Genomic DNA, 26705 nt, shown 5'->3' on the forward strand with positions numbered 1-26705 from the left:
GGGAGCCCCTCATAATGAGCATAGCACAGGGATGGTGGGAGCCCCTCATAATATGCACAGCAGAGGTACAGCCCCAGGAGGAAGTCAGCACAGCACAGGGATGGTGGGAGCCCCTCATAATAAGCAGCCCCAGGAGGATGTCAGCATAGCACAGGGATGGTGGGAGCCCCTCATAATAAGCAGCCCCAGGAGGATGTCAGCATAGCACAGGAATGGTGGGAGCCCCTCATAATAAGTAGCCCCAGGAGGAAGTCAGCACAGCACAGGGATGGTGGGAGCCCCTCATAATAAGCAGCCCCAGGAGGAAGTCAGCACAGCACAGCGATGGTGGGAGCCCCTCATAATAAGCATAGCACAGAGATGGTGGGAGCCCCTCATAATATGCACAGCAGAGATACAGCCCCAGGAGGAAGTCAGCACAGCACAGGGATGGTGGGAGCCCCACATAATAAGCAGCCTCAGGAGGAAGTCAGCACAGCACAGGGATGGTGGGAGCCCCTCATAATAAGCATAGCACAGGGATGGTGGGAGCCCCTCATAATATGCACAGCAGAGGTACAGCCCCAGGAGGAAGTCAGCACAGCACAGGGATGGTGGGAGCCCCTCATAATAAGCAGCCCCAGGAGGAAGTCAGCACAGCACAGGGATGGTGGGAGCCCTTCATAATAAGCATAGCACAGGGATGGTGGGAGCCCCTCATAATATGCACAGCAGAGGTACAGCCCCAGGAGGAAGTCAGCACAGCACAGGGATGGTGGGAGCCCCTCATAATAAGCAGCCCCAGTAGAAATATTACACCGCTCAACCTCTTCAAACAGAAGGGTACAGGCATATAGTACGGTGTGCTTTTTTTGGACAAGGAAGTGAGCCAAATGAAGAAAGGAGGTCTGTGTGCTCGATTAAAAAAATTGTTTATAGACATATACATGGTCTACTGGTCACATGTGTTGAATTCCTCCGAGATCCATGCCTCATTCATTTTTAGAAATGTGAGGTAGTTAACACTACCTTATCGGTCACGATCCCCCCTGCTGCGCTGAACGTCCTTTCGGACAGGACACTGGACGAGGGGCAAGCCAACAGTTCAATTGCAAATTGGGCAAGCTCTGGCCAGAGGTCAAGCCTGCCCACCCAGTAGTCCAGGGGTTCATCACTCCTCAGAGCGTCCACATCGGCCGTTAACCCGATGTAGTCGGACACCTGATGGTCTAGGCGTTCCCTGATGCTGGATCCGGATGACACCTGTCGATGGATCGGCTGAAAGAATGACCTCATATCCGAAGTCACCGACACATCTTCAAACCAGCCTCTTCTTGCAGGCGCTGTTGGATTGGTACCCGCAACTCCTTCTCTGGGAGTGGGAATTGCTCCTCTGCCATCGCACGCAAAAGCAGAATGCAGCATTTCTCGAAGCAAGGCCTGGAAGTGCTGCATTCTTCCAGCCCTCTGTGACGGCGGTAACATTTCCGCAATTTTGTGTTTGTACAGGGGGTCTAAGTACGTTGCCACCCAGTACTGGTCCTTGACCCTTATGCTTTTTATACGGGGGTCCCTATTAAAACACTGGAGCATGAAGGCCCCCATTTGCACTAAACTGGAAGCGGTGTGGTGGCCTGGCTCCTGCTCATCATCCAGGATAATCTCGTCCTCTTCATTCTCCTCTCCCCATCCACGCACAACAACAGGGGTCCCAGAAAGGTTTAAAGCATGCTCTTCTTGCTCCTCCTCATCCGCCCCGGCACCATCCTCCTCTGACTCCTCTTCAGACTCCTGTTGTTGACTTGTCTCAGATAGAGTAGCCCCCCCGGGAATTCATCCAGCATTGTGACTTCCTCATCTTCCCGCTCCTGCTCCTCCACAGCTTGATCAATGACACGCCGCAATGCACGCTCCATAAAGAAGGCATAAGGTACCATGTCACTGATGGCGCCATGGCTGCGACTGACCAGTTTGGTGATCTCCTCAAATGGCCGCAGAAGTCTTCATGCGTCACGCATGAGCAGCCACTGGCGCGGTGAAAAAAACCCCAGCTCCCCAGAACCTGTTCTGCCACAGAGTTCATACAGGTAGACGTTAACTGCACGTTTCTGCTGGAGCAGCCTATCAAGCATATAGAAGGTTGAGTTCCATCGCGTCGGGCAATCGCAAATAAGACGTCTGACCGGCAGATTGTGTCGCCGCTGAATGTCAGCAAGGCGAGCCATGGCCGTGTAAGATCTTCTGAAATGGGCCGAGATTTTCCTTGCCTGCCGCAAGACGTCCTGGACCCCAGGGTATTTGACAACGAATCGCTGCACTACCAAGTTTAAGACGTGTGCCATGCATGACACGTGCGCGATTTTGCCCTGTTTCAATGCGCTAAGCAGATTGGCACCGTTGTCACACACCACTTTACCAACTGTCAAATTGAGCGGTGTTAGCCACTGATCTGCCTGTGAACGCAAAGCTGAAAGGAGTGCCGGGCCAGTGTGGCTCTTGGCTTCCAGGCACAACAGACGCAGGACGGCATGGCAACGTCTCACCTGGCATGTCGAATAGGTTCTGTGGAGCTTGGGCGGCGCAGCGGAAGAGACGCTAGCAGCAGAAAAGGAGGAGTCAGCTGAGGAGGAGAGGGAGGAGGATGGAGTAGGAGGAGGAGGAGGAGAAGAAGAGCCAGGCATGCATGCAATCCGTGGCGGTAAAACCAAATCTACACGGGTGCCACGGGTTACATGCTTGACGGCCGTCAGAAGGTTCACCCAGTGGGCAGTAAAAGTGATATACCTTCCCTGCCTGTGTTTGCTAGACCACGTGTCTGTGGTCAGATGTATCTTGGCACCGACACTGTGTGCCAGAGATACATTCACTTGCCGCTGAACATGGCCATATAGCTCTGGGATGCCCTTCTGTGAGAAATACTTCCTTCCTGGGACCTTCCATTGTGGTGTTCCAATGGCCACAAATTTTCGAAAGGCCTCTGAGTCCACCAGTTTATATGGCAGTAGTTGGCGGGCTATCAGTTCTGACAAGCCAGCCGTCAACCGTTGGACAAGAGGGTTATCCGGCGTCATCATTTTTTTTACGCTCGAACATTAGGCCCACGGAAGCCTGCCTTTTTGCAGAAAAACGTGAGCTTGGCGTGATGGAAGGTGGAGTGGAGGACAATTGTGAGGAGAGAGGAGAAGGAGATGTAGAAGACGAAGCTGGATGGTGAGAGCCTGGAGTGTGGCTTTGTGTGTTCCGTTGCTCCCACTGGGCTCGGTGATGGCTGCTCATGTGCCTTCTTAAGGCGGTTGTCCCTAGGTGAGTGTTGGGCTTACCGCGACTAATGCATTGACTGCAAAGATTGCAGATGGCAACGCTATTGTCAGCAGCGGACACGTTAAAAAAAGCCCACACTGCGGAGCCATGTGCCGGTGTCCTGGGAGCGCCAGATGTGACCGTACATGGTCGATGACTCGCTCCTGATACATTTGCAGTCTGCTTTGTCCCTCCTGTGCAATGTAAGTTATTCCTGCTTCTCCTCCCTATCTGCTGGTCCATATCTCCCTCTGAACTCCCCTCCTCTTCCTCTCTTGTGGGCACCCACGTGACATCACTAGACACGTCATCAGCTACGTCACCTTCCCCACCGCTATAAGTAGAGATCTCGGAGTAGGCAGCAACACCGGGGACCAACCTCCTCCTTGGGCTGATGTGGGTACTGTCGTCAGACTGCTGAGTAGCGGTTGTTGCTACCTCCTCTTCCTGATCCAATACCAAGAGTGGCTGCGCATCAGAAATGTCTTGATATGGATCAGAAAATAATTCCTGTGACTCAAGCGGAAGGTATGTGGTGGTGGTGGTGTTGTTGGTGGTAGTGTCTTTGGGGGTTCACATAGCAGAGAGTGAAGAAGAGGGTGCAGATCGAGAGGATGAGGAGGGTGCAGAAGAGTAAGGCTGAGTGAGCCACTCAACCAAGTCTGGTGTGTCCTTTAAATGAATTGAACGCACCTTCTGCAACTTCCCACTTTGGCTCAAGCCTGTTGCTCCTGCCCTACCCCTACCACCCCTGCGAAAGGGCCTGCCTCTTCCTCTGCCTGTCATTTTTTAAATGACCCTGTGACAAAACTCTCAGTCCCTATACTGATGAAGGACTGCTGCAGTATAGGGCAGCAGTCAGCAGTAGTGCACCTCAACCCTATGTATTGTGGACCTATACCAGTCCTTATGGAATAGCAGACTGTACCTCACTCAACCCTATGTACTGTAGCACCCTACACCAGGTTACCAGTCCTTATAAGGACCTTTGTGGAACAAGTAGGTTGTGTGTGACTGATTAGCAGACTGTACGTCAGTCCCTATACTGATGAAGGACTGCTGCAGTATAGGGCAGCGGTCAGCAGTAGTGCACCTCAACCCTATGTATTGTGGACCTATACCAGTCCTTACGGAATAGCAGACTGTACCTCACTCAACCTTATGTACTGTAGCACCCTACACCAGGTTACCAGTCCTTATAAGGACCTTTGTGGAACAAGTAGGTTGTGTGTGACTGATTAGAAGACTGTACATCAGTCCCTATACTGATGAAGGACTGCTGCAGTAAAGGGCAGCGGTCAGCAGTAGTGCACCTCAACCCTATGTATTGTGGACCTATACCAGTCCTTACAGAATAGCAGACTGTATCTCACTCAACCCTATGTACTGTAGCACCCTACACCAGGTTACCAGTCCTTATAAGGACCTTTGTGGAACTAGTAGGTTGTGTGTGACTGATTAGCAGACTGTACGTCAGTCCCTATACTGATGAAGGACTGCTGCAGTATAGGGCAGCGGTCAGCAGTAGTGCACCTCAACCCTATGTATTGTGGACCTATACCAGTCCTTACTGAATAGCAGACTGTACCTCACTCAACCCTATGTACTATAGCACCCTACACCAGGTTACCAGTCCTTATAAGGACCTTTGTGGAACAAGTAGGTTGTGTGTGACTGATTAGCAGACTGTACGTCAGTCCCTATACTGATGAAGGACTGCTGCAGTATAGGGCAGCGGTCAGCAGTAGTGCACCTCAACCCTATGTATTGTGGACCTATACCAGTCCTTATAGAATAGCAGACTGTACCTCACTCAACCCTATGTACTGTAGCACCCTACACTAGGTTACCAGTCCTTATAAGGACCTTTGTGGAACTAGTAGGTTGTGTGTGACTGATTAGCAGACTGTATGTCAGTCCCTATACTGATGAAGGACTGCTGCAGTATAGGGCAGCGGTCAGCAGTAGTGCACCTCAACCCTATGTATTGTGGACCTATACCAGTCCTTACGGAATAGCAGACTGTACCTCACTCAACCTTATGTACTGTAGCACCCTACACCAGGTTACCAGTCCTTATAAGGACCTTTGTGGAACTAGTAGGTTGTGTGTGACTGATTAGAAGACTGTACATCAGTCCCTATAATGATGAAGGACTGCTGCAGTAAAGGGCAGCGGTCAGCAGTAGTGCACCTCAACCCTATGTATTGTGGACCTATACCAGTCCTTACAGAATAGCAGACTGTATCTCACTCAACCCTATGTACTGTAGCACCCTACACCAGGTTACCAGTCCTCATAAGGACCTTTGTGGAACTAGTAGGTTGTGTGTGACTGATTAGCAGACTGTACGTCAGCCCCTATACTGATGAAGGACTGCTGCAGTATAGGGCAGCGGTCAGCAGTAGTGCACCTCAACCCTATGTATTGTGGACCTATACCAGTCCTTACAGAATAGCAGACTGTACCTCACTCAACCCTATGTACTGTAGCACCCTACACCAGGTTACCGTCCTTATAAGGACCTTTGTGGAACAAGTAGGTTGTGACTGATTAGCAGACTGCAGCAGAAGGGCAGCAGTCAAGTATAATATTCTTTCTATATTTGGAAGAAAGAATATTATACGGGTACAAGCCTATTACCATACCACTGATACCAGTCCTGAAAAGAACCTTTGTGGACCTAATATAGTAACAGCTACTGATTAAACTGACCCTCACTGCCTCACACACAGCTTCCTGCCTGTCCCTATATAAACTGACAAAACAGAGGCTGCTGGAACAATAACTGGAATAGCACTTTTGTGGACCTGATAGTAACATCTAATGACTAAACTGACTGTCCCTGCAGCACACACCGTCCTGTCCCTTTCTCTACACTGACAAAAGACACTCAGGCTGCTGCAACAATCACTAGCACAGCACTGCCTCAAACCTATATCCTGAACTACACCTAACACCTATACCAGTCCTGAAAAGAACTTTTGTGTACCAAATAGCTAGCGATTTGGGTCACTGCAATCTCTCCCTGCTCCACACAGCAACCTCTCCCTATAGTAACAGAAGAAAGAATGTAAAATGGCCGCCGGATCGGGTCTATTTATAAGTTAGGGGGAATGTCCAAGTGTCCATGTGCTGTAATGTCTCAATTGGCTGTCCTGTACCCCATGATGGATGTGTCATCATAGGTCAAAGTTCTTTTACACAGAAAACACGGAAGTCCGCCGGGCAAATGGCGGCAATAGTCCGCCGATTGGGCGGACCGCGAACAGCCGAAATTCGCTGCGAAACGACCGCCGGGCGAACCGTTCGGCCATCACTAGTCTGGAGGATATTAGTTATGAAGAAAGGTCGCGAGCACTGAACTTGATCTCTCTGGAGATGAGACGCTTGAGAGGGGATATGATTTCAGTTTACAAATACCATACTGGTGACCCCACAATAGGGATAAAACTTTTTCACGGGATAAAACATCTTTTATACAGAAAACGAACAAAACTCTGGATAGCCGCACTCCGGATTGAGTAAAAAGTAAAAGTGCCTTTATTTCTTCAAATGTAAAAACTCCATATTGCACAAAACATCACAGCAAAAGGGAAAAAGAAATTAGAACAAGATTTCTGGCGCGTTTCACGCTAAAACCAGCGCTTACTCATAGCTAACTTTTGTTCTAAATAGAAAGCAAATATATACCATACAAGTGTGGACACATGATAGTGAAATCAAGAATAAAACTGTGACAGCTGGTGGGCCATCATCATAGAGTCTCTACACATGCATTCCACACCCAATTGTTAAATGATTAAAGTGACTGGGAGGTAGGGAAAATCAGGTTGAGGGGCTCCAGGGGAGTTGTTTGTTTGAGAGGAAACTGGCTTTTCAGTTTCCTCATCGTTTTCAAAAATCCAGTTTGGGACCTGGAGCCCGGAGATTCCATTGTGTTATGGGTGGGACGGAATCTCCAATCCTGGGACCAGGTTTTGGGAACAGCCAGAAGTCTGGCTGGTTGATTGCACAGGTGGGTCCTGGGCTTATAACAGAGCCAAGACCAGGGTTCTGGGCTCCACCCTCCCGAGGAGTCCAGGCAAGCAAGGGAGAAAGTGTGCATGTCTGCACATGTCGGTCTGTCAGAGCAGACAGAGGGTCCAAGCTTGTGGGCTGAAAAAGGAAGCTAGTAAAGAGTGCTGAGGTACTGGGTGTACAGGAACTCTGTTACAGAGCCGAGAGGGCTGCAGCATAAGTCTGAGCAGCAGTGCTGCTAAAGAGAGCCAGGTGGCTTGGTATTTTTGATTCTACTTACATTGTTACATAATAATTTCCATAACATGAAAATTCCATTATGATTAACCCCATAATTAAGTAAACTAGAAATGATAAGGAAAAGGAAAAGGGGAAACTAAAAAGGAGAGACAACTGAAGCAAAGACAATCTAGATCTTTAGACATATAAACCGACACTGTCCTTCACATTCAATGTAAAAAAAAGTGTCAATGGTTTGTGTAAAGAGTGCAAAGGCATCTGTAGTGCTTTATAATGGTTATAATGTGGTAATAATCACAAGTACATGGACATTGTCCACTATATATTAGATTGTGATATATAATCGCAGTATGTGTAGGCTCTCTCACACTTCATTTATGGACTGTATGTGTAGGAAGGATCTCCTCACCCTGCGATGCTGTGAGGTATCTCCTTTCTCTGAATCTGTTTGCCATCTCACTAGCTTGTGTGCAATACAGTATATGTGGGCTCACCTACACCTAGACTGCATTAAAAGGCTGTACATACAAGAAAAACATCCCTGATCCATGATGCCGCCAGACGTGAAATGCAGTGCATGCAAACTCGCCCATGTGTGAACCACGTCCACAGACTATGCATACTATCAGATGTACAATGCAGTGTATGTGAGTTCACCCACATATAAACTACATTAAAAGGCTATGTGTGCAAGGAGAATGTCCTATAAAGCTGCCCGGTGTAAAGTATGGTATATGTGAACTCACCTATGTGTGAATTACATTTATAGACTGTATGTACAAGTATGTATGTACAAATTTTAACCCTGTCAGGATTCTAGTTTCTAGAAAAAATATCCAGAAGACTTCTCGTTTACAGAGTATGAGAAATCTATCACCTCCACGCTTGGGGGCCACCACCCTCTCAATACCCTGTATAAACAAGTTTGAAACATCCTTCTAATGTACGATGTTCCAATGTTTAGGCACATTGGTAGATTTGTTCCTTTTGTTCCTTTCAATGTCATATAAATGATCGTATAAACGATCCTTAAGTCTACGTGTGGTACGTCCCACATATTGGACATGACAGAGGTTACAAGTTATGACATAAATCAGGTACTTGGTATTGCAGTTTATAAAGGAGCTGATGTCAGCAGTTTTATTGTTGGCACAAGAAGTGACCTGTGTGCCTCTCATAATGTGGCCGCAATAAGCACAACCTGTTCCACCGCATTTAAAATTGCCTGTGAAATTTAGCCAATGCTGATTAGATTGGCTCGTTGTGAATAAACTAGGAGATAAAGTATGTCCTAATGTAGGTGCTCTGCGAGAAACCGCTTTTATGCCTCTGGAAAGAATTTGATTGTATGCAAGGTCATTGAATAAAATGGGGAGATATTTTGTCACTATTTTTCTTATGTCAGTAAATTCTGAACTATAGGATGTGGAAAACACAGGAATATTAGTCTCAGTAAAAGAAAGTAGATTTTTGTTTCTATTTCTATTTGAGGAGTGCCTATTCTGTAACAATGTATCTCTTGGGATGGTACTGGCTGAGATTAGGGCTTTTTGTATATTAACAGATGTATATCCCCTTTCTCTAAACCTATTAACCATCTCACTCGCTTCTGCCTGAAATTTGTCAGGTGTGCTACAAAGACGCCTTAACCTCAAAAATTGTCCATATGGTATCCCCCTAATGGTATGACTAGGATGGGCTGAATCTGCTCTCAAGAGTGTATTGCCTGCAGTTGGTTTTCTGTGCAAACCAGTAACTATGTTACCCTCTAAACCAGTTAGATTAACATCTAAAAATTCTATGGCACTCTTTTTCAAAACTCCAGTAAATTGTAAGTTTAAATTGTTGTTGTTGAAATAAGTAAGCCATTCTTCCAAACTGGCATAGTCGTCAGATGAAATAAATAGCAGATCGTCTATGAAACACCCAAAGAATACTGTATCTTTATGACGGGGACTATCATGTCCAAAGATGCGGGACCTCTCCCACCAACCCATATAAAGGTTGGCTAGTGAGGGTGAAAATTTCGCTCCCATGGAGGCCCCACATCTCTGGAGGTAATAGGCCCCGTCGAACATAAAAAAATTATGTGTAAGCAGATATTCCAGGGACAACAATACAAACTCTTGGAGTGCCAAAGAAAACCTGCCGGAGGTTTGTAAAAAGTGAGCTACTGCCCTCAAACCTAACTGATGTGGAATACTAGAATACAGACTGGTAACATCACAACTAATCCATCTGTGGGTAGAGTGCCACTTCAAATTTTGTAATTTGCTTAGCAAGTGACCAGTATCCCTGAGATATCCTGGTAAATTGAGAACTAGGGGTTGGAGTAAATTATCCACCCACTCTCCCAATCGTTCATTGAGAGAGCCTATGCCCGCCAATATCGGCCGGCCCACAAGGGGATTTAACCCCTTGTGGACTTTAGGCAGGTAGTGAAAAACGGGCATAATTAGATTCTCGGGAATGAAGGAATCTTTGTCTTTCTCAGAGAGGAGACCAGCCCTTACTGCTTTATTTAGCAAATTAGAAAGTTCAAGTTTAAAGGGGGCAGTGGGGTTAGATCCGAGTGGTTGATAAATATTAATATCTGAAAGTTGGCGCAGTGCTTCCGCTTTATAGTCCCATGAATTCAGGACCACCACACTGCCTCCCTTATCCGCATTCTTGATAACTATATTTTTGTCAGATGACAATGATTTGAGAGCGTTATTTTCGGCAGTTGTTAGATTGTTAAAAAATGTTTTTTTATGACAGGTGCGAGCGAGGCGAGTCAAGTCCCTCTCCACCATTTTTTGAAATAAGTCTAGATCCTTACCCCTTGACTCAATCGGATAAAAATTAGATCTGGTTCTAAATATCATTTTAAGAGAAACATCAATTGGGTCAAGGGGGAAAGGATCAGATTCCATGGCCAGATCCTGTAGATCTAATAGTGCACAAGTGTCATAAAACTTGATAGGTGAAGGGGGATTAAAGGACTCACCCTGTTCGCAGGTATCAGAAGAAACGCCAACATCAACGTCCCTGGGAGAGATCTCCAAGAAGTGTTTAAGTGTTAAAGATCGAGAAAACCTGTTGACATCTAAAATAGTCCCAAACAAATCAAAATGTCTATTGGGACAAAAATTAAGTCCTTTCGATAATAGATGAAGTTCTTCTTTCAATAGAATCCTCTTTGAAACATTGATAACATTTAAGGCTACCTTCTGGTTTTCATCCGTAGCGTGTACTGAGGGTCCTTTGTAGCGTCTGTGTTTCTTACCACCTCTCCTGACTTTCTTATGGAAGATTTTTTCTTTTTGGTTTGGCTGGATCCTCAAGGGTTTCCTGGTGACCGGTCTGCAGTAGATTTAATTGGACCTGGAGATTCTATAGGACCTGTGGAGTGGTCTGGTGAAGAATCTGACATTGTGTGCGCAAAAGTATCATTTCCCAGGTCACTGTCATAGTCTGAGAAACTGACTTGTTTTTTTTTTTTTTTCCACAAAATTTTTATTTGAAACAGAGAGAATACAAAGCCAACACAGGTATAGTAAACACAAACAGCATTTAGATACATCATATTCACTTGATATACCCTAGCTGTTCAATATTAACATCTCCATTATCTGCCTTTGAGATCAATTGGTCACCTTAAAGTCAGGAGCAGGGGTTACCTATCCTAGGGGATCAAGTTATAGAAACCATTTAGAAACACTTGAGGAAGGTAAACAGTAAGATTTATGTATTGTTAATACACTGACAATCTCAAGATCTGTATCCTGTATTGGGGGTCGAGATGAGTGTGCCCGTATATAATGAAAGATAATGATATTGATGAACAGGTCCCACTGCTATACAGATGAGGGATTGAAATAAGAGGAGGACGTGAGTATGGGTGACAAGAGGAGGAAGAGAGGGGATGGGAGGAGGTGGAGGGGAGTATCGTCTCTGGCTCCCCTGAGTCAGATCTTTGGCTGGTGGCCAGTTTGACTATCTGACAGGAAGCATATACTGCAAGTGCGAGATGTTGCAGTAATGTCGAGGTATCCTTCCAGCGGGTGAAGTGGTCTTCAGTGGTTTAGGTGGGGTGTAATAATAATCATTCTTACAAGTCATCTCCACTCTCTGTCTGAGTGCCTTGGTAATTTAGACGGAGAAGTTTATAATCGAGCTGTATTCGGACGATGACTGAAAGAGGGTCCAACTAGCCCGTTTTTTAGTGAATTTGGTTGGTGCGTCATGCGCCGTGTATATAAGTTTTTCCATTTCGGCAATTTTACAGATCTTAGTGAACCATTCTATGAGTGTGGGTGTGCGTGTCGATTGGATTGGGATACTCTGTTTGGCGGCATTTATCATGTGCATTGTGAGCGATTTATGGTATGCTTTGTGTGGTAGAGGCGAAAAGTGGAGGGGAAATTGAGCTGGGGAAAATGGCAGGTCTAGAGAGGTGACTCTGGAGGTGATGCGATGAACATCTCTCCAAAATGGTTGTAAGGAAGAGCACTCCCACCAGATGTGAAGTAAGGTGCCTCTAGCCTTGTGGCACCTCCAGCATTCATCGGGGACGTTCAAATTAAAGTTATGCAGGAGGGCTGGTGTGCGATACCATCTGGATAGGATTTTATATCCATTCTCTTGGGTATTTACGTTGATCGATCCTTTATGAATGTTTAAAAATATTAGTTCCCAGTTCTCTTCCGAAATAGGGATCGAAAGATCCCTCTCCCATTTTTTGCACACTAGACTGTCACCTGCTTTGACGTTAGCAAAAATGAGATTGTGCGTTGTGGAGATAAGGTGAGATTGTGGAACCTTTTGTATACAGAGCTTTTCAAAAGGCATGAGCTGTCTCGAGCACTGTGAACCTTTATCTATACATTTGAGGTAGTGGGCTAGGATCAGGTATTTCCATGGGGGTATCGGTGGCCTTTACGTCTGAAGAAACTGACTTGTTTAGTTTGATTCCTCCGGGAACATCCAGGGATAAATCGTGGCTTTTTCCAGACATAGACTTTGTTGTTTTCGTAGTCTGTTTTATCACGGGCCATTTTTCCTCTTTTGCTGTCTATGACCGACTTTTCCATTTTATCTAATTTGCTGTTAAGTCGATTGTCCAGATCCAAAAAATCAGGACGAGTTTGCATCCTTGCTAGATCTGTTTGGATTAAAGTTATCTCTGTTTGTAACCCTTCTATTTCTTTTTGTTTGGACGAAACTAAAACTTTCATTAAAGTGAAGGAGCAGATGTCAAGTGCTTCAGTCCATTCCTTTTTCATTTGGTCATTAAATAATTCCGAAGATGGAAACTTTTTAATACATAATCCTCGTGGAATGTGTGCTATAGAAATATATTCTGTCAGGAAACTAATGTCCCAGTAGACTCTGATCTCCTTAGCCATCAGATGCTCGAGTTTCCTGAATTGGCGTATTAGGGATACACTGTCATCATCCAAAGATTGTGATGTATGTGTCTGTGGTATTCATCGTAATGGATTGTTGGACGGCGCCGTGAGGGTTCTACTAAAGGTTCCCTCTGCTGTAGATGTTGGGATGATGGTTTGATCCATGTTCAAGAGTGTTTAGGCAAAATTCCTCAACCCCACTAGTCAAACAAACCAGAGAGATGAAAGACTGTAGATACCAATATGTAGGTGAATGAAAGTGGATATTTCGAGCTGGTGATATTTAGAACATGCAATAAGTCCATAAAATCGACAAAGAAAACAAAGATTCACCGCTTCAAGGTCGATCCACCGACAGGCTACTGACTCTCCAGGTAGGTGGGGGTTCCAGGTGCAGGCTGATTGCACAAGCCAAGTATACAGAAAACGAACAAAACTCTGGATAGCCGCTCTCCGGATTGAGTAAAAAGTAAAAGTGCCTTTATTTCTTCAAATGCAAAAACTTCATATTGCACAAAACATCACAGCAAAAGGGAAAAAGAAATTAGAACAAGATTGCTGAGCGCGTTTCACGCTAAAACCAGCGCTTACTCATAGCTAACTTTTGTTCTAAATAGAAAGCAAATATATACCATACAAGTGTGGACACATGATAGTGAAATCAAGAATAAAACTGTGACAGCTGGTGGGCCATCATCATAGAGTCTCCACACATGCATTCCACACCCAATTGTTAAATGATTAAAGTGACTGGGAGGGAGTGAAAATCAATATGTAGTGAAAATATAATTAAATAAAATGAAAGTGAATATGTAGATGTGTATAAATAATAGTGGCAGTGTGTAAAGTAAAAAAAAAATATATAGATGAGTAAATGTAAATACATTGATGAAAGTATGATTTAATACAATAGTGATTGAGCATATGTGAAAAGTAAACCGTAAATACATGGAAAGAAGAAATAAATGAATGTTGAACAATTCAGAATCAGGGAGGCAGTGTTGATTATTTATATGTTAATTAAGATGTTTAGAAAAAACCCCATTTGAGAGTGACCAGGATCGACATTCGCCCACACCAATTGGATAGAAATGTTGGTGTGGGCTGTCAAAAGATAAATGTGAAAAACTGGTATGAAACCAAGCAATTGGTAACATTGTTCGAATAACAAGTGGTCTGCATGTGTGGAGAACCCAGGACTCAGAACTAACCACAGCCGCCAACTGCTTATAGAATTGTACATACACTAACCGATTTCATGTTTTTGTCGGTTGTAAAAATAAATGCTTAAAAAACTTAAATGATACATCAAATCATGATCATAAATTCATATTCACAACTACCATCATGTTTTCAAAACTAAAAACACATATTACATATAAAATCATTAGTATTTATTTGATTATAAAGAAAAAATATAAAATAAAATAAACAAAAAAAAACCAAAAACTTTAGAAACCCTCACGGACAGTAAAATAGGCACTAGAACCTCAATCAAAAATTAATTTGTAATACAGTAAATGCATTTAAATGAGGCATGTGCTCTTATTTGCCGACCATAACATGAAAATTCCATTATGATTAACCCCATAATGAAGTAAACTAGAAATGATAAGGAAAAGGGGAAACTAAAAAGGAGAGACAACTGAAGCAAAGACAATCTAGATCTTTAGACATATAAACCAACACTGTCCTTCACATTCAATGTAAAGAAAAGTGTCAATGGTTTGTGTAAAGAGTGCAAAGGCATCTGTAGTGCTTTATAATGGTTATAATGTGGTAATAATCACAAGTACATGGACATTGTCCACTATATATTAGATTGTGATATATAATCGCAGTATGTGTAGGCTCTCTCACACTTCATTTATGGACTGTATGTGTAGGAAGGATCTCCTCACTCTGCGATGCTGTGAGGTATCTCCTTTCTCTGAATCTGTTTGCCATCTCACTAGCTTGTGTGCAATACAGTATATGTGGGCTCACCTACACCTAGACTGCATTAAAAGGCTGTACATACAAGAGAAACATCCCTGATCCATGATGCCGCCAGACGTGAAATGCAGTACATGCAAACTCGCCCATGTGCGAACCACGTCCACAGACTATGCATACTATCAGATGTACATTGCAGTGTATGTGAGTTCACCCACATATAAACTACATTAAAAGGCTATGTGTGCAAGGAGAATGTCCTATAAAGCTGCACGGTGTAAAGTATGATATATGTTAACTCACCTATGTGTGAATTACATTTATAGACTGTATGTACAAGGAGAATGTTCTCCCCCTATAATGCTGTCAAATATAGGGGGAACATATCCATTTGTCCCGTAACCACAAGCTTAATGTATCCGGATGGAGTACCTACAGTGGTTCCTTTGCATGTTTGTCACACTTAAGTGTTTCGGAACATCAAACCAATTTAAACAATAGTCAAGGACAACACAAGTAAACACAAAATGCAATTTGTAAATGAAGGTGTTTATTATTAAAGGTGAAAAAAAATCCAAACCATCATGGCCCTGTGTGAAAAAGTTCAATTTCTCTAGCCACACCCAGGCCTGATTATTGCCACACCTGTTCACAATCAAGGCATCACTTAAATAAGAGCTGCTTGACACAGTAAGGTCCACCAGAAGATCCTTAAAAGCTACACATCATGCCGAGACCCAAAGAAATTCAGGAACAATTGAGAAAGAAAGTAATTGAGATCTATCAGTCTGGAAAGGGTTATAAAGCCATTTCCAAAGCTTTGGGAATCCAGCGAACCACAGTGAGAGCCATTATCCACAAATGGCGAAGACATGGAACAGTGGTGAACCTTCCCAGGAGTGGCCGGCCGCCCAAAATTACCCCAAGAGCGCAGCGACGACTCATCCAAGAGGTCAAAAAAGACCCCACAACAACGTCCAAGGAACTGCAGGCCTCACTTGCCTCAGTTAAGGTCAGCGTTCATGCCTCCACCATCAGGAAAAGACTGGGCAAAATTGGCCTGCATGGCAGAGTTCCATAGAGAAAACCACTGCTGAGCAAAAAGAACATCAAAGCTCGTCTCAATTTCTCCACAACACATCTTGATGATCCCCAAGACTTTTGGGACAACATTCTGTGGACCGATGAGACAAAAGTGGAACTCTTTGGAAGGTGTGTGTCCAAGTATATCTGGCGTAGAAGGAACACTGCATTTCATAAAAAGAACATTATACCAACAGTAAAATATGGTGGTGGTAGTGTGATGGTCTGGGGCTGTTTTGCTGCTTCAGGACCTGGAAGACTTGCCGTGATAAAAGGAACTATGAATTCTGCTGTCTACCAAGAGATCCTGAAGGAGAATGTCCGACCATCTGTTCGTGTACTCAAGCTAAAACGAACTTGGGTTCTGCAGCAGGACAATGATCCTAAACACACCAGCAAGTCCACCACCGAATGGCTGAAGAAAAACAAAATGAAGACTTTGGAGTGGCCTAGCCAAAGTCCTGACCTGAATCCTATTGAGATGTTGTGGTATGACCTTAAAAAGGCCGTTCATGCTCGAAAACCCTTTAATGTAACTGAATTAGGACAATTCTGCAAAGATGAGTGGGCCAAAATTCCTCCAGGACGCTGTAAAAGCCTCATTGCACGTTATCGCAAACGCTTGGTTGCAGTTGTTGCTGCTAAGGGTGGCCCAACCAGTTATTAGGTTTAGGGGGCAATCATTTTTTCACACAGGGCCATGATGGTTTTGATTTTTTTTCACCTTTAATAATAAACACTTTCATTTACAAATTGCATTTTGTGTTTACTTGTGTTGTCCTTGACTATTGTTTAAATTGGTTTGATGTTCCGAAACACTTAAGTGTGACAAACATGCAAAGGAACAGGAAATGAGGAAGGGGGCAAACACTTTTTCACACCACTGTATATGTAAAACTTCATACATCCGGATGAAGGATTCAAAGGTTTAATGTAAACAGACCTGTAACTGTTTTAACGTTATAAGTCAATCTCATGGGAACGGGACAAATGGATAAAAGAATAAAACTGCAACACCTGTACATCTGTAAAGGATTAGTGAAATTAGTAAAATAATCTTTATATATAGAATGGAATCTCCAAAAAAGGTTTTTTAATCATAATAATATGAGACATCCCAATCAAAATTTAACCCTGTCGGGATTCTAGTTTCTAAAAAAAAATATCCAGAAGACTTCTCGTTTACAGAGTATGAGAAATCTTTCACCTCCACGCTTGGGGGCCACCACCCTCTCAATACCCTGTATAAACAAGTTTGAAACATCCTTCTGATGTACGATGTTCCAATGTTTAGCCACATTGGTAGATTTGTTCCTTTCAATGTCATATAAATGATTGTATAAACGATCCTTAAGTCTACGTGTGGTATGTCCCACATATTGGACATGACAGAGGTTACAAGTTATGACATAAATCAGGTACTTGGTATTGCAGTTTATAAAGGATCTGATGTCGGCAGTTTTATTGTTGGCACAAGAAGTGACCTGTGTGCCTCTCATAATGTGGCCGCAATAAGCACAACCTGTTCCACCGCATTTAAATTGTTCATCTGAATTGTTCAACATCCATTTATTTCTTCTTTCCATGTATTTACGGTTTACTTTTTTACATATGCTCAATCACTATTGTATTAAATCTTACTTTCATCAATGTATTTACATTTACACATCTATATATATATATATATATATATATATATATATATATATTTACTTTACACACTGCCACTATTATTTATACACATCCACATATTCACTTTCGTTTTATTTAATTATTTTTTCACTACATATTGATTTTCACTCCCTCCCAGTCACTTTAATCATTTAACCACTTGCCGACCGTCGCACGACGATGTACGTCCATTTTTTGAAGAGGGATATCTCGGTAACGGCAGCAGCTGCTGCCACAACCGAGATATCCATCTCTTCAGGCGGCGGTCGGCTGTACGATAACGGTGGTCTCCACGGCGGATTCGCCGCGAGATCACCGCTATCGGCGGCGGGAGAGGTGCCCCCCTCCCGCCGCCCTCCCGCACCTTCCGCCGCTTACCGGAGCCGTCGGTAGCGGCGGAGGCAATCGGGTCCTTTCGTCTGCTGGGCATAGAGACAAGTGAGGCTAAGATGGCCCCCACTCGTCTCTATACCATAGGAGGGCGGAAGCGACGTCAAAGCTTCACTTCTGCCCATACCTCTTAAAGGTATATTTTTTTTAGATGTCAGATTTTCTTTTTTTTTTTTTTTTTTTTTGCATTTTAGCCCAAATATGAGATCTGAGGACTTTTTGACCCCAGATCTCATATTTAAGAGAACCTGTCATGCTTTTTTCTATTACAAGGGATGTGTACATTCCTTGTAATAGGAATAAAAGTGATCCATTTTTTTTTTTTAAAACAGTGTAAAAATAAATAAAATCAATTAAAATAAATAAGAAATTTCTTTTTTTTTTTTAAAAACACCCGAGCTTGCGCACAGAAGCGAGCGCATACGTGAGTAGCGCCCGCATATGAAAACCACACATGTGAGGTATCGCCGCGATCGGTAGAGCGAGAGAAATAATTCTAGCCCTAGACCTCCTCTGTAACTCAAAAAATGCAACCTGTAAAATTTTTTAAATGTCGCTTATGGAGATTTTTGAGGCTAAAAGTTTGACGCCATTCCACGAGCGGGCGCAATTTTGAAACATGACATGTTGGGTATCAATTTACTCGGCGTACCATTATCTTTCACAATATAAAAAATAATTGGGCTAATTTTACTGTTGTCTTATTTTTTTATTCAAAAAAGTGAATTTTTTCCCAAAAAAGTGCGCTTGTAAGACCGCTGCGCAAATACGGTGTGAAAAAAAGTATTTCAATGACTGCCATTTTATTCTCTAGGGTGTTAGAAAAAAAACAATATAAAATGTTTGGGGGTTCTAAGTAATTTTCGAGCAAAAAAAACTGTTTTAAACATGTAAACACCAAGTCTGAAAAAGAGGCCTGGTCCTTAAGTGGTTAACAATTGGGTGTGGAATGCATGTGTGGAGACTCTATGATGATGGCCCACCAGCTGTCACAGTTTTATTCTTGATTTCACTATCATGTGTCCACACTTGTATGGTATATATTTGCTTTCTATTTAGAACAAAAGTTAGCTATAAGTAAGCGCTGGTTTTAGCGTGAAATGCGTCAGTAATCTTGTTCTAATTTTTTTTTCCCTTTTGCTGTGATGTTTTGTGCAATATGGAGTTTTTGCATTTGAAGAAATAAAGGCACTTTTACTTTTTACTCAAGCCAGAGTGCGGCTATCCAGAGTTTTGTTCGTTTTCTGTATACTTGGCTTGTGTAATCAGCCTGCACCTGGAACCCCCACCTACCTGGAGAGTCAGTAGCCTGTCGGTGGATCGACCTTGGAGCGGTGAATCTTTGTTTTCTTTGTCGATTTTCTGGACTTATTGCATAAAACATCTTTTCTTCTAATTCTAAAATTAGAAGAAAAGAGGTTTAACCTTAAACTGCGTAGAGGGTTCTTTACTGTAAGAGTGGCAAGGATGTGGAATTCCCTTCCACAGGCGGTGGTTTCAGCGGGGTTTGAAAAAACTATTAGCTAAGCATCTGAATGACTGCAACATACAGGGATATACAATGTAATACTAACATATAATCACACACATAGGTTGGACTTGATGGACTTGTGTCTTTTTTCAACCTCACCTACTATGTACCTATGTAACTATGTAAGATGGGAATAATGACTATGATGACTTTCCAAGCTACTATGGAGCACAAAAAATGCTGTGAACTGTAGTTTTTGGTTGCATTTGACACACTGCATTAGCTGAGGCTGGAAGCCTCAGGAGATAAAAAAAATCCCGGGAAATAGTGGAGCTCTCTTGGCTCCAGGCACAGCCAAAGGCAGGATGGCTCTGGTCTGCAGGAAGAAGGAGAGACATCCGACCGAATTCCCTACTAATGCTCAGCCTTCAGGAACAGGCTGTACTCTGCATCATTGTTTCGGGTTTGTCTGCTCCTTCTAACAACCACCAGAGAGGAAGAACTGATGCACTACATGCTGAGACACAATGCACATCATACACTGCACCAGTTCAGCGAAACTGTACCCGCCAGAGAAGACACAAGGGTGACCTGCAGTGTACCTGTCAGGAGTATGTAAACGCGCCTGTTCTTTGACAGTTGTTGGTCTCATTCCAGCATCCTGCTTTTGGTTGTGACACATTCTCTTTGCCTATCCACCTGCAAGGTGATTGATATAGCCAGTCTCTGGGTGGAGACCAAACTTGATTTAAGCATCAATTTTAGCCACTGTGCCATCAAACGCAGTCACTGTGCCCATCAACTGCCGCCACTGTGCCATCAATCGCAGCCAATGTGCCCATCAATTGCCATCACTGTGCCATCAATCGCAGCCACTGTGACCATCAATTGCCACCACTGTGTCATCAAACAAAGACACTGTGCCATCAAATGCAGCCACTGTGCCCATCAATTGCCGCCACGGTGCCCCAAAAAATTCAGCCACTGTGCCATCAAACGCAGCCACTGTGCCATCAAATGCAGCCATGGTGCCCATCAAATGCAGCCGTTGTGCCCATCAATTGCCGCCACTGTGCCCCATAAAATGCAGCCATTGTGCCCCATAAAATGCAGCCACTGTGCCCATCAATTTCCGCCTCTGTGCCCATCAATTTCCGCCACTGTGCCCATCAATTGATCCCAATGTGCCCCATTAAACTTAGCCACTGTGTCATATGAAATTCTGCCAATGTGACCCCCCCCCCACCACCCCACTGTCTGCACTTACCTAAGTCGGTGGGACAGCTCCTCATTGTCTTCTCCCGTCCCCTATTCCCGTCCTCTGCTATGATTAGATGCCCCTGATCGCCTGTTGTTTCAGCCAATCAGGTGACGGGTAACAGATCCGAGCATCTGATTGGTGGAGAGGCAGTTTAGTGTTAGGAAAGTGAATAGTCATTCGCTTTTCTAACACAGCTGAGTGCCCTGCGAGCGCCCAACATGGTGCTCGCAGGTCACCTTTTAAACGCCTATTAGAGCCTATGGCTCTAATCAGGTGCTTCAAAACCACCCCCCGCCACTGTAATTCAGGCGCCATGAAAAGGGGCCAGGCGCCTGAATAGGGGGTGGCAGTGGCGGCCATTGATAGATTGATGCAATGCATGAGGGGGTGGCAGGAGAGAGGGGGCGGTGCCCGTGCGCTTGTGTGCCCTTAATGTACGAGCCACCACTGTACTACACATTTGGATAGGCTGTACTCCTTGCTCTTATTCACACGTCCCAGGTAATTACCATGCTATCGCTTCACAATGACTTTTCCAATTAGTCATTTTTTTCTTACTGTGTCTTAATGCCTTTAAACTGGTCATGGTTTCTGCATATTTCTTGTCTTATTCTTGTCTCCCTGGTTTTATGGTTCTCTAGTATAACTCCTCTTGCACCTGGTTTTATTGGTACTATGGTCTTATTTAACTATTTAATTTCAACTCACTATTCAACTCATTATATTTGAATACTATATTATTCGTGGATATTATTTTTATTTAACTTAGACCTGTTGAATATTCTCATTCCTGATCACCTTCACACGCTATGAGGATTGGTGATCTGTGTTCTGGGGACCCTCTGTGTGCACTCCACTGGTGCACGGCCTTAGACTACCTCAGCTCCTGGGAAAGACAAACCTCTCTGGCCCTGGCTCCATTCTCACCTTACATCAATGTACTTCATTTGATGTAAGTACCCAGGACTGGCAATTTGCTAGTTCCTGTTATTCCCAGTGCCATATTAGACTACTTATATCTTATATTTTGTAGATACTTTTGAGCATCCATGATTAAGTGTGCTATACACGAAATGCGTTGGTCACCTAGGATGCAGTCATATGCCTGCTAATAGAAAACACTCTAGATCGACTATCAACAACCAATGATATTGATATAATTTATATATCTTTTATAATGCAATGTGCCGCTCAGATGACATGTCTGTATATATATGAATTTATAGAAAACATTTATTAAGTCATCTCATGCTGTGAAGCCAATATGAATGCTATTTTATTATTGATGTCCATGCCCTATGTGCATGGGTATATAAATTAAATTATTTTATTTATCTTTGCATAATTGTCATGTATTTATTTATCCAGTTATGTTAATCCAATGCTTTACAACCTAATCTCCACTAGTCGATAACCTCATCTAAAGTCCCAATTTTCCTTTTGTGTACTTGAACCAGGGACGGAGACACATTTATATGTGCCTCATTTAAAGTCCCATCCCCCCATATTCTCATATGCAACAGGAATGGAGGCAATTGAATTTTAGATTGGCAGTGTTCACCTGCAGTCCATGTGTGAGGCTTGCCCCGGACATTAGTGCACCTAATTGGGGTCCACATATTTGGGACAATACATTGCTATGACCTGTTATCTCATGACACTATATGTGTTGCACTAATTTGTTGGTAAGTTATGATTGCTTATATTCCAGACCGTTCTATGTCTCATGCCTGGGAGCTGCAATGCACTCTGTGTGCCCTCCCTTTCCCTCTACTCCCACCCTCTTTGGGCAGGGAAGCTTTGGGAATTGGACAGGTTCCTTCAGTGCATCAGTGCAACATACCCTGCCTGCTGCGTGATGTCAATTTCAGGCGCAGCACAAATTCTTCCATTATAGCCGGCACAGCTGGGATACATGGGCGTCGGTTATTACATTGATTACCGCCCGGATCAGTGGCCCCTTCCCACACATGCCATGACAGCGTGATGCTGGTGGTGGTCCGTGTGCTTGTTGGGGCGTATATATATATATATATATAGCATTTCCCCAGACACAGTTCTCCCCTTACATCAATTTACTTAATTTCATGTAAGTACCCAGGACTGGCAATTTGCCTGTTCCTGTTATTCCCAGTGCCATATTAGACTAATTATAGCTTATATTTTGTAGATAAGTTTGAGCATTCTCCCCTCATGAAGTGTGCTATACACGAAGCGCGTTGGTCATCTAGGATGCAGTCATATGCCTGCTAATAGAAAACAATCTAGATCAGCCTTTCTCAACCTTTTCAACACAGAGGAACCCTTGAAATAGTTCTCCGGTCTCGAGGAACCCCTGCTAAAAATTAGAAATCTGCAACTCGTGATACATTAGTGTGATGGCCAGTGAAAAGAATGCTACTTACACTTGTGGGCTTTGGGAAGAATTACCTCCTCACAGCTAGCTAAAAAGATCAATGGTGTCAGTGGGAACTTATCTGAGAGGCAGAAATTGCCCAATGCTGAAAGAACCCCTAGTAACCTCTGGAGGAACCCTAGTTGGGAATCACTGATCTAGAGTCACTATCTACAACCAATGATATTGATATCATTTATATATCTTTTATAATATTGCAATGTGCAGCTCAGGTGACATGTCTGTATATATATATATGAATTTATGGAAAACATGTATTAATTAATCTCAAGCTGTGAAGCCAATATGAATGCTACTTTATTCTTGATGTCCATGCCCTATGTGCATGTGTATATAAATGAAATAATTTTGTCTTTGCATATTTGTCATGCATTTATTTATCCAATCATGTTAATCCAATGCTTTACAACCTAATCTCCACTAGTCAATGACCTCATCTAAAGTCCCAATTTCCCCTTTGTGTACTTGAACAGCAATTTTCAAGTCTTGCCACAGATTCTAAATTGGAATTAGGTCTGGACTTTGGCTGGGCCATTCTAACACATGAATATGCTTTCATCTAAACCATTCCATTGTAGCTCTGGCTGTATGTTTAGGGTCATTGTCCTACTGGAAGGTGAACCTCCACCTCAGTCTCAAGTCTTTTTCAGGTTTTCTTCTAAGATTGCCCTGTATTTGTCTCCATCCATCTTCCTATCAACTCTGACTAGCTTCCTTGTCCATGCTGAAGAAAGCATCCCCACCACATGATGCTGCCACCACCATGTTTTATGGCAGGGATGGTGTGTTCAGGTTGACGTGCAGTTTTAATTTTTCGCCACACATAGCATTTTGCTTTTAGGCCAAAAAGTTCAATTTTGGTCTCATCTGACTAGAGCACCTACTTGCACATGTTTGCTGTGTCCCCCACATGGCTTCTCACAAACTGCAAATGTGACTTCTTATGGTTTTCATTCAACAATGGCTTTCTTCTTGCCACTCATCCATAAAGGCCAAATTTGGGGAGTGCCCGACTAATAGTTGTCCTGTGGACAGATTCTCCTACCTGAGCTGTAGATCTCTGCAGCTTCTCTAGAGTAACAATGGGCCTCTTGGCTGATTCTCTGATTAATGCTATCCTTGCCCGCTCTGTCAGTTTAGGTGGACAGCCATGTCTTGGAAGGTTTTCAGTTGTGCCATACTCTTTCCATTTTCGGATGATGGATTGAACAGTGCTCTGTGAGATGTTCAAAGCTTGGGCTTTAAACTTCTCCACATCTTTATCCCTGACCTGTCTGGTGTGTTCCTTGGCCTTCATAATGTTGTTTGTTCACTAAGGTTCTCTAACAAACCTTTGAGGGCTTCACAGAACAGCTATATTTATACTGAGAATAAATTACACACAGGCGGACTCTATTTACTAATTAGGTGACTTCTGAAGGCAATTGGTTCCACTAGATTTTAGTTAGGGGTATCAGAGTAAAGGGGGCTGAATACAAATGCACGCCAAACTTTTCAGTTTTTTATTTGTAAAAATTTTGAAAACCATTTATCATTTTCTTTCCACTTCACAATTATGTGCCTCTTAGTGTTAGTCTATCACATAAAATCCCAATAAAATACATTAACGTTTTTGGTTGTAACATGACAAAATGTGGAAAATTTTAAGGGGCATGAATACTTCTTCAAGGCACTGTATGCACAGATTGCCAGGGCAGGAAGTCCCATTGATGTCAGTTGGGATACAGTCCCAATATGATATCTGTGCGGATTCCAGAATGCAGAAAGTGTGAGTTCCGAGACAAACACCCACATCACATGGATGTCAGATTGTGAGCAGTAATTGTGTCTCAATTGATATCAGTAGGACTTCCTGCATTGCAAAGCATGGAACACCTGAGCATCTCTGTGTGCGTAAGCACGTCCCTCCACAGTATAGTATGCTCCATGGGATGGAGGCCTTACTGGTTAAAAAATTTCAGCTTCCTATGTCCCCTTTCTGCCTACAGCCTCCTCATTGGACACTGAATCATCACCTCTGTGCAATGAGCAGGAAGCTGACCCAGGAAGCGGTAATTGATTTGTAAGCTGCAGAGGGATCCTCGCTGGCCAACGGTGTCTGGAACTCCAAATTCTTTGATAGTTAGAATATTATTATTGGTAGCATTTTGTCCTTTGCCAGTAAATCCACTACATGATGTATACACTAGAATTCCAGAGCGCAGAAAACTACAAGGACTTTCAGGAGAAAATTACCCAGAAGTACAGGCAAATATAGCAAAAATGTCAACTTATTGTATATATATATGTATATATATATATATATATATATATATATATATATATATATATATATATTTATTTGTTATGCTACAAAAATGACAACATTAGCAATAAAACGTAACACTGTTTGAAAATAATCTAAAGGATTGCATGTGATTTATACAGTGTGTCTTGGGTAGGAAAATAACAAATATTTAGTTGTTCCATTTGTTTTTATTTCAAAACCATAGTGCGACCATGAGAAAAGATTTGTCACTTGTCTTACAGACTTTCAATCAAATAAGAAAATACAGGTCAGATAGATACAGTATATAGTACAGGGAAAGGCTCATCATCATCATCATGTCTTTGCAAATACCTCTAGATAAGTCAATACTAAACCAAAAGAATTCCTAAGGATTATGTAAATATTTGTAGGTTTAATCATCCTGGTATTAGTGCTAGAGGTTGGGAGGTAGCCGGTTGGTATCACAGATTGCCACTTGCAGCTTAGCTATGGTGGCAGGTAATGCAATGTATAATGTAATAATGTGGCAGGTGTATTGCCCACTTTAAGCTTCAGGCAGCTTAAAGTGGTTGTAAACGTCAGTCATGAAATCTGAACAAAGCACATACTGTATATCTGGAAAGAAAACCAGGGGATAGCCAGTAGCTCGCTGGGGTATATGGGCTAGGAAGGCTCTGTATGAGAGCAAACACAGCGTCCCTCAATAAGCTGACTCACTTCAATAAGGTGTGACTATACTGTATAATGTACTTACTGTATATCTGTAGTGTTTACTTGTCTCTCCCCAAAGCTCTAAGTGCCATTTCTTTCTGGTGCTTTGTTCCTATGTTATCAGCATGTGTCACTTCTGAGAAGTTTTCCTGACACATGAGATAAATCTATGATGTGGAGAAAGTTCAGCACACAGCTTGTCTATTTAGAAAACAGCACTGTATCCTTCCTTTGCTCCTGTTTGCTGCGTGGAGGGGGGTGTGTGTCTTTTCTCCAATCAGCTCTTACACACTGTAACTGCAGCTCTCCGCCCCCTCCTCTGTGATACTGACAAATGGAGTAGGATTTTAATACAATTCTGTCCTTTTGAAGGGATATAAGGAAGAGAAGACTGCAGATAAATAAGTAAAATGCATGTAGGAGGATTTGTTTAATCTCTGTGTATCATCTGAGACTGTTCGCTTCACTGGGTATATGGGAGGTTTTACAACCATCTTAAGGGCTCATATTTTGTAGTTGCAACATTGTGTGTTGCTAAAATCTGTGTGCTGCCGTTTTATGTCTAG

Source organism: Lithobates pipiens, unplaced genomic scaffold (assembly GCF_037356315.1).
Source record: "Lithobates pipiens isolate NorthernLeopardFrog02 unplaced genomic scaffold, aLitPip1_a1.2 Scaffold_19, whole genome shotgun sequence".
In the NCBI taxonomy this organism is placed as follows: Eukaryota; Metazoa; Chordata; class Amphibia; order Anura; family Ranidae; genus Lithobates; species Lithobates pipiens.